The 9974-nt window shown below is 37.4% G+C and overlaps 1 pseudogene; it reads right to left on the reverse strand.

Moving 5' to 3' along the window:
- Nucleotides 1–4976: 4976 nt before the first annotated feature.
- LOC131920098 (heterogeneous nuclear ribonucleoprotein D-like) lies at nucleotides 4977–5910 on the reverse strand (annotated as a pseudogene).
- Between the last annotated feature and the right edge of the window lie 4064 nt (nucleotides 5911–9974).

Here is a 9974-nt window from a genome sequence, read left to right on the forward strand (position 1 = left end):
TCCCTGTATATGTACATCAAGAGCTCAATATCAGGTAAAGCAGTTTTTGTGAAAATGTTTTCTAAGGGGAGTAATTTATTCATAATTTTTCACCAATGATGTATGATCAAATCATATATCCTCTACCTTCTTTAAGTGTAGACACATAACTGCATTTTATTAGATACCTTTCACTATAATCCCTGGATCCCTGACTATATTACTCCCACGGTAGATTCCCACCCACTGAATTCCATTCCTCTACACTGTCTATCTGAATATGCCTTTCTCGAACTATCCATGTGAAGTGTGTACACTGTTGAAATCTATAGCCATGCATCCAAAAATAAGAGATTACAAACAATGTCCACAGAAAGCGGTGTTGAAAGTATCTTCAAATAATCTACGAACAAGGCTGTAGAATTATGAGGCTGAAACAGTAAACAAAATACCTAGGGAAGAGAACACCACATACTATTGATGCATATAATAACATTTGGGCAACAGAATAATAGAAAGAAAGGAAGAAGGGAGGGAGGGAGGGAGGGAGGGAGGAAGAAAAATTAGGATTACCTATTCAATGTTGAACAAAATATTTATTTTAATAACAAAGCAACATGACTGTGAATATAAAATAGAAAGTTGCATTTTTATAGTCACAAGAACTCAAAACATGTTTTGAAGATCAAAATATGTCAAGCATTACCAAAATTTTATTTTATAACACTGTGTCACTAATGTCAAATCTTTGTAGATTATAGCTGCGACAATCACATTCAAATACATTAAATGTTGCTATACAGAATTTTAGTGGATGGATAATTATTATGAAATATGTTGATTTCTTATTGGCTATGAAAATTACAATGCAGCATTCAGTTTGCTTTTAACTGAGTGAAGACAGATTCATGATGTAAGCTACAGCACTCTGTGAGTAATTGTCTGGGCGACAATTGTGTTTTTATTGGAGATAAATAGTACAAATAACAGATGTTTATGTAAAATTTTTATATTGCTGATCTTCCTCTTCAAGATTTGTGGTACATTTGAATGATGTTATTTGTAAGTTTAAATTTATTATCACAAAGGGCTTCAGTTTAGAGCATTTTAAAATTCAGATATGAAATAAATATATCAACTACATAACACAAAATGTAAAATAAAATTTTTAAATGCACATATGTTTCAATATACAAAATTGTTGCTTGCAAACATAAATTTCTTAATTTGCAGGAAACCTCGAGGTGGATATAAGGTAAAAACCATAAAATGTCAGATTTGTTTTAAATTGCAAAGCTGGGTAGGGAGGCATCTGGTAATCAATTTTTGGCAATTTAGATCTGGAGTAGCAAAAATAATCTATACTTTCAAGCACTGAAGAGTGGTATGATTCTATGAGCCATTGTGGTGCTCACAGGCTGTGTGGGAGAGCGACGGACCTGCCTCTCCCCTTCTCTTCACAACATGTCATCTTCTGCCACCCCCGTTCTATTCACACCATGTCACCATGTTATCATCAAGCTTTCTAGAGATCACCTTCCCAGCCGTGGCCTGTGGTTAGTGCCTCGCAGTCTTGTGAGCAATAGCAATATCCCTCCTGGAATGCCCAACAGCTGATCAAAACGATAGTCACTTCGACCCTTTTCTTCTAACATATCTGTTGGTTACTATAAAAATGTCAGGTGTCTCACAAAGCTTTCGGGGTATATGTCTGTGTGAGTGTGTGCTTGAACTCAGTTTTCCTTCTACACGAGGGTAATTAGAAGGCATTTGTAGGACTCTAATTAGGAATTCATAATTCAAAGTTGACTGATTAGTATCATAAGGCCCTTGATCAAGAATTCGTATTTTCAGAGCTCCCGTATGAGCTCATTATACATCATTAAGTAAATATGTAACAGAAGGCTCATGATTAGCATTATAAACATTAAAAATGCTTTATTTGGGGGAAATAAGTTACATTCATTCTTAAGTGCTGCTTAGAAAGTATGTAGAAAGCATTCACATCACCATCCCTCCATCCCTCCTCTCTTTTTTTTTTCATAACCAAAGGTTAGATGGCTGATCAAATCATCAATAAATCATTTTATGTGTCCTACATCTGAAAACCTCAGTATTCTGTTGGGAAAAGCTAAAAGAACATAAACACCAATGTTATATAATAAACGACATGGTTGTTTAGTGGTGTGGTTCATAACAGAATCTCTAATGGCAGCAGAATCTACTTTGAGTCCTACTTTCATAATAATATGTTTGAAGACAGTAAGGCGAGAGAAGTACTTGATATATCTGCCATCTGTCTCTAGCAAGCAGAAACTGCCAATATTTACTTCATGAACTTGACAATTGTTGACTGCAAATATGTGCTTAGTTCAATACATAGCAACTGTTTCATTGTCAGTAGTAGACGTATCACTGAAAACTTTAGGGACATAAAAAGGAGACCATTTATTTTGTATTTAATATCATTGGGAACAATTATATAGCACCCTTCAATATATGTTCCAATACAAGCAATATATGGATAGTATTTACATAAATTCTGAGCCTTAAAATTGGAAACAATATATGACATGTTTATGGCAACAAAATCTTATTCAAATAATGGGAAATTTAATAGTAAATCAATATGTATATGCTTGTTAATTCCTAACCACATTTATAGACTAAAAACTTTAGATAGATTTGAATGTTAATGATTATGCAGATTTTTTTGTGGTGTTTAACCTTATTTTTCTATTTTGGGGTGCCTAGTTGTTTTTCTGAGACAATACCTTATGTAATCTAGAATTACTTGCAGTAAAATATGTAATAGAGGATGACTATCGTCCCTCAACCTTCTAAGTATTGGATTTACAGGCCTATGCCACCATGCCTAGATTCATGATAGACTCAAACATCTTCAATAAACATAGCTGGCTGAAGGTTTTCATTTTTCAATATCTAGTCTCTTCTAAATTTCCATTTTCTCTAGGGTAAGCATGTATGCATTTGTAACACAATCTCCCATCCTCCTCCACAGGTTCATTTATTCTGAACATAGAAATATTGCTAGTGGGAATATGCTGGGGATTTCAGGATTTTTTTCTTAATGTTGCTAATTTACCAGTGTAATTATTTTGGATTGAAACAATGTAGTCTGAGGGAGAGTTCAAATTTATATCTTAATGTCACTGAAAAGGTGAATCCAACCTTCTGTATATTGAAGTAGCAAGAACCATTTTTGTATTCCAAAAGAATCTAGCATGCTTTACTCCTCTGAGGCAGTGATTTGGACTTGGGGATTTCTTCTTACTTTTACTGATCATTTAGGCAATATGAAATAGGTATAACTAGTCATTGAACATAATTGTTCTATTGGTCATTCAAAAAATGATTAAAATAATTTGTTCTGGGGGAAGGTTTTTTGTAACCTTTATCTTATTTTATTTTTAATGTATTTGAGGATTAACATAAAATTGTACAAATAAGAAACTAGACATCACAAAATCCTAATAATCCAATTAAAAATGGGGCAGAGATTTAAACAGAATTCTCAACAGAAGAATCTCAAATGGCCAAGAGACACTTACGAAATTGTTCAATATCCTTAGCCATCAGGGAAATCCAAATCAAAATGAATCTGAGATTCCATGTTATAGCAGTCAGAATGGCTAAGACAAAAAACAGTAATGACAGCTCATGCTGGAGAGGATATGGAGCAATGGGAACACTCCTCCACTGCTGATGAGAGTATAAACTTCTGCAGTCACATTGGAAATCAATATGGCACTTTCTCAGAAAATTGGGAATCAATCTATCTCAAGACCCAGCTATACCACATTTCAGCATATACTCAAGGGATGCTCAATTATTCCACAAGGAAGCTTACTCAGCTATTTTCATAGCAGCGTTATTCATAATATCCAGAACTTGGAAACAACTTAGATGCCCCTCAAGTTAAGAATGGATACAGGAAATGTGGTACATTTACACAATGGAGTATTAGTCAACTGCTAAAACAATGACATCAGGAAATTTGAAGGCAAATAAACAGAACTAGAAAAAAAAAACCTTCCTGAGTGAGGTAACACAGACCAAGAAAGACAAACATGGTATGTAGTCACTCATAAGTGGATATTAGGTGTAAAGGATAACCAAGCTCCAATCCACAGCCCCAGAGAGGCTAGAGAGCCTTCATCTAGTGAATGATGGAAACAGATGCAGAGATCTACAGCCAAGCACTAGGCCAACCTTGGGGAATCCTGTTGAAGACAGGAAGAAAGGATTATAAAGTGGAGATGAGGGGATGGGGAAGTGAGGTGTGTGTGGGTGGGGGATGGGCCAAACTTATCACAAGGGAACCTAAAGAAACAACTAACCTGCCCTCATAGGAGCTCATAGGCTCTGAACCAACAGCTAAGGAGCCGGCATGGGACCAACATAGGCCCTCTACATATGTATGAAAGTTGTGTAGCTTGATCTACTTGTGGGACTCCTAGAGGAAGTAGGACTTGCCTCTTATGCTTTGGCTGTCTTCCAGGAAAGTAGTCCTCATACTGGGTTGCCTTGGCCAGACTTAATACAAGGGGAGGAGCTTATTCCTGCCTCAACTTGACATGACATGCTTTGTTAACACCCATAGGAAGCATGCACCTTTCTGAGCAGAAACAGAGGAGGAGTAAATGGGGGGAGGGTGTCAGAAGTTGAGGAGAAGGTGGGGGGAGGGAATGGGAGAATAGGAGGGAAGGCAAACTGTGGTAGGGATGTAAAATAAAGGAATACATTTAATCAATAAAAATTCATGTAAACACAAGTCTACATTGAGTCATAACAGAGTTATCGAGGACAAAGTTAAAAAAAATTGTCAACTATGTCCAATTGGATAAAACTGTGTCATGTACATAATTGTCTTTTACAAAATAATCATCTTAGGTTAACAATAAAATCAAGCAATCTGCAGTGTTGTCCTGTAAGATGGTTTCATTACACCTTCTGATGTCTTCCAGCATTCTCCTTTAGTGGGGCTTGTAGTTATTCTGATGATTGCCGCCCCTTCAGGAAGGCTGCCATTAGTGTCTGTTGACCTCTGTAGTCTGCATATCCTTGTCTGTATCCATAGTTCCCATAGTTATACCCAGTATAACCGTACCTGCCATAGCCATTATAGATTTCTAACTGCCATAGTTATTATAATTTTCATATCCTTACCCATGATAGTTACTAAATCCTTGGTTCACTTTTGGCTCTGACCTCTTCTACCTCCCCTAGTAGCGCATCTTGCACCAGGTCTAGCACCTCTTTCCCCTTTTTGTTGTTGCTCTTACTGCCTGTGTAGCTCCTTGGATTGTGCAACTTTGATCTTGCACATCCCAGGACCTATTTGATGGTCTCCACTTTCTAACAATTTCTTGACTTACTGGCTCTTGATCTGTATATGTGATGAAATGGAATCCTCACCTTTCATTTATTTTTGTATCTATGGGAAGCTCAATATTTCCTATCTCTCCAAAGGCTCCAACATAGTCTACAGTTTATTCTTCTAAAGTATCTGGATTCAATCTGCCCAAACAACCTTTTTAGGGGTCTCTTTCTGCTTTAAAGCTTTGGCGTTTTGGGAGCTATCAATTTACCATCCAATTTGTTTTCTCTCAGGTCTAAAACCTTATCCACACTAGCAGTGTCTTTGAAAAGCACAAATCCAAATCCTCTTGATCTCCCAGTGACTGGATATGTTTTAATTGTGCATTCTGTAACTTCCTCAAACTGAAACAAATATTCAGTCAGATCTTTCTTGCTTGTATTCCAGCTCAAGCCTCTAATAAGCATTTTATCATCATCCTGCTGATTCTTGCTCTCATTGATCTAGGATCCATCTGTGAATTCTTCTGTGTCACAGTACTCATTCTGGTCCTCCATGGTGAGGGAACCATTGGCAAGGGGGTACTGGCTGGCTGTTCAGGCAGCAGTTGTAACACGAATCTTAAACGGTCTTATTAATAAAAGCAAATCCGGAGCCAGGTATTGGGGTGAATGATGAAAGATCAGAGAGACAGAACAGGCCACAGCAAACCTTACCTCGCCAATTTCTCAGCCGACTCTGTTTCATCAAACTGGAAGCCTCTGAGTCCTCATCCAGAATGAATCTCTGCTGAACTGCTGCTAAAAGCCTAAAAGCTTAACCAGGCTCTAGTTCCTGGTCCTCACACTGTATATACCTTTCTGTTTCCTACCATCACTTCCTGGGATTGAAGGTGTGTGTCACCATGCCTGGCTGTTTCCAGTGTGGCTTTGAACTCACAGAGACCCAGACAGATCTCTGCCTTTAGAATGAATGCTAGGATTAAAGGTGTGTGTGCCACCATTTTCTGGCCACTATATCTAGTGGCTGTTCTGTTCTCTGACCCCTGATAAGTTTATTAGGGTGCACAATATATTGGGGAACACAGTATCACCACAAGCAGTGGATGTAGAGCATTATGTGGAGCTGTATTTAAAATGGCAGAAGAGATGTAATGTTTTTTAAGTATGTCATTAATGTATTCTTTTTATTTTAATTTTTGTATTTGTTATTTTATATGTATGTGTGCATGTTTGCATTAGATCATGAACACTGTGTGCGTACAAGGGTCCATGAAGCCACGACCAGGGCTTCCAATGGCCTGTAACTGGAGATACAAGTAGCATGTATAATCATGTGTGTACTCAGGACTGAACCCAAGTTGTTTGGAAGAACATCAATCTTCATTAACCACAGAAACATATTTCCATCCTCTGTAAACAGGTATTTTTTTTCTATTTAAAACTACAGCAAATCAACCTATACAATGTAATTAACATGTAAATTGTATTGCTATATATAAAATACAGTTTTAACCTTGAGAAAAAATTAAGAGTCCTGTGGTATACATGGCAAAGCTGACAGGAACCTAAGACATTCAATATCCCTCAAAATCCTGTGCTACATCCTTGGGCCATTGGATGTTTATATGAAAAGTCATGGGCAGAAACTTTTCCAGGACACACTGCCAGACACAATTTCAAACTGATAATTAAACACCAGAGGATATATTCAATAAAATAATCTTATATATTAATTACTTTAATTTTCTATAGGATGAAAAGAGAGTAGTTGGAAGACAAATTCCCAAAGCAAGTAATTAAATTGTATTTCCCTTGGTAATCTATTAACATATTTCAGCAAATTCATAATTCTTGGGTGAAGTAGAGATCAGGAAGTGAGAATAGCAACACTCTTAGTGGAATTTTGAGCAGCTGTATTTATTTTGCTTAGAGAATCGAACTCTGAGTAGTACTGCCAATGCTAATGATGAGTGATGATGATAAATGAAATTACAAACAATAGTGAACAGTTATGTATTATGAAAATTATATGCACATGTTATAAAACATTTAATGGGACTTGTGAATATACTTATTGACATACATTTCAAAATTAAATAATGAGAAAAAGTAAGTCAATGACTTGTTAATTATGGCTCATATCTTGAGAACTAAAATTTGGTTCCCTTTTCAAATTTTCAATAGATACCTTTTCTGATGCTAAAATAATCTCTTAGTAATATCTGTTAGTTTTCTGGAAAATTTTGAAAGAGTAGATCATGTACAAGGTGACTAATTCAGTCTAAATTGCTTAACTAAGAGCAGATGATGTAATTCAGCATGTTATGCTTGGACCTTTTATCTTCCATTTTCTTAACTGTGTCACATCCAACTCTTGGTGGTAGCTTAATGGACCTTGCCATCTCAGAAGATATATTTTCTGGAAAAGCATTTTCTGAGGCTTCATCATCTAAGGTCTTTTTATTTTGGAACATGTTAATCTCTGCCTTCATTGAAATCTTTAATCCTATAAGCAAATTAGTTTTAATCCAAGCACTTATTCAGGCACTTCTTTTTTTCCCATAGCCGTAGATACATAACATTTACTCTTGCTAAGATTTTTCTATTTCTTGATCACTAGATTTCTCATTGCTTTGTCAGGACAATTGATATCATGTCATCCCATTGACCCAATAAAATATTTATTTAAAAATCAAAAACCTAAAAAAAAAACTAGTAGTCTTTCCCAGGGTCACACTAATAGATTCCTAGTAATGTGGTGCACAGAGCCTGAACCAGTCATTTTTTGTTTCCAGACAACACTTCTGGTGGTGGGACTGGGACATCAACCCAGCCACAAAACCTTTGTCCTATAATTTGTCCTGCCTGCAAGATGTGCTGTGGTATCAGTGGCACAGAACTTGTGGGAGTGGCCAACCAATGACTGGTCTAACGTGAGGCCCATGCCAGGAGAGGAAGCCTATGGCTGACACTGCCCTGAGGGCCAGAACCCAACATGAATGGCAAAAAAAAAAGTCAATGAAATTATTCCTAATGATAGTCTGCTCTAATCACAGACCAGAGCCTAGCCCAACTGTCATCAGAGAATCAGAGAAGCTTTATCTAGCTACTGATGGGAACAGATGCAGAGACTCACACCCAAACCTTAGGCAGAGCTCATGGTACTGAAGAGAAGAGCAGGAGAAAGGATTGTAGGAGCCAGAGGAGTCAAGTACACCATAAGAACGCGACCCACAGAATCAACTAAGCAGGCTTCATAGGGACTCACAGAGACTGAAGAGACAATTACAGAGCCTATATGGGTCTGAGGTAGGTCCTCTGTATATATGTTACACTTGTGTAGCTTGGTTTTCTTGTGAGATTCCCAAACATAGGAGTGGGAATTGTCTCTGCCTTTTTTGCCTGCTCTTGTGACCCTTTTCCAGTCCAGACTTGATATGAGGGTACACATGCAGTCTTATGGTAAGTTATTATGCCATGTTCAGTTGATATCCTTGGGAGGACTGCTCTTTCCTGAAAGAAAATGAAGGAGGATTGGGTCTACAGGATAGGGGATATGGTAGGGAGGGACTGGGAGAAGTGGAGGGAGAGGAAACTGCTGTTAAGATATAATGTATGAGAGAAGAATTGAAAAAAAAATTAAAACTAATAATCAATTAGTATGGTATTTCAATACAGTTCTATTCCATGGTTATTAGCAACCACTTGGTATGGTGATATTTTATTTGTACTGAAATGTGATTTTATTTGTATGTTAATAAATAAAGTTGCCTGGGGGTCAGAGCTAATAGCAAGCTATAGCAGAAGCTGTGCGGTGGTGGTGCACGCCTTTAATCCCAGCACTTGGGAGGCAGAGCTAGGCGGATCTCTGTGTGTTCAAGGATACAGCCAACATGGAGACACACGCCTTTAATCTCAATACCAACCATAGAAGACCTGGAGGTCTGTACAGACCGGCAGTGACAAGGAGGTCATGTGGTTGGATTTACAACCAATGAGAAGGAAGAATAGAAAGTCAATAAAAAGGACAAACACACAGGGAGTAGGTCTCTTGTTGAGGAGGACAGCAGCGGCAGTGAAGGGTAAGGTTTTTAGCTCTTAACTATTGCTCTGACCTCTTGGGCTTTCATCTCTGCATTGGCTCTGTGTTTCTTATTTAATAAGACGGTTATATCTACAACTTGGAATTAAAATCCAGTGGATATTTTTATTTCTGATTGTTTTCTGGAATTAGGTCAGGCCAGAAATACACACATTTTCCCACCAATGTTCGGTTCTGAGCCCTCCCTGTGCCACTTTTCTGAATCTCTGACTTTCTCCTAACTCTTTAATCTTGATTTTAAAAGAACAGGGATGCTATCTAGCCTCCTTCTGCATAGCACTTACCTGTTTGCACATCACATTCCTTCTCATCCTCACTGTTTTTACTCCACTCAAGTAGAAGACATAATATCTCTCATAGTATTCTGTGCCCAGTTTCTGTTTATGATCTTAGGAGTCTCATTCTGCCAACTATTTTCAATTCTTCCCTGACGTTAGATTTTAGCCTTTTATGTGCATACTCTTTCTCCGTCACTGTAAGATTTATTGCCCATATTTCTCTCCTGAAAACCCTCTTTCTTTTTCTGAACAGTGGCTTTGTTATGGTTTGT

This window comes from Peromyscus eremicus, chromosome 9, assembly GCF_949786415.1.
Source record: "Peromyscus eremicus chromosome 9, PerEre_H2_v1, whole genome shotgun sequence".
Lineage (NCBI taxonomy): Eukaryota > Metazoa > Chordata > Mammalia > Rodentia > Cricetidae > Peromyscus > Peromyscus eremicus.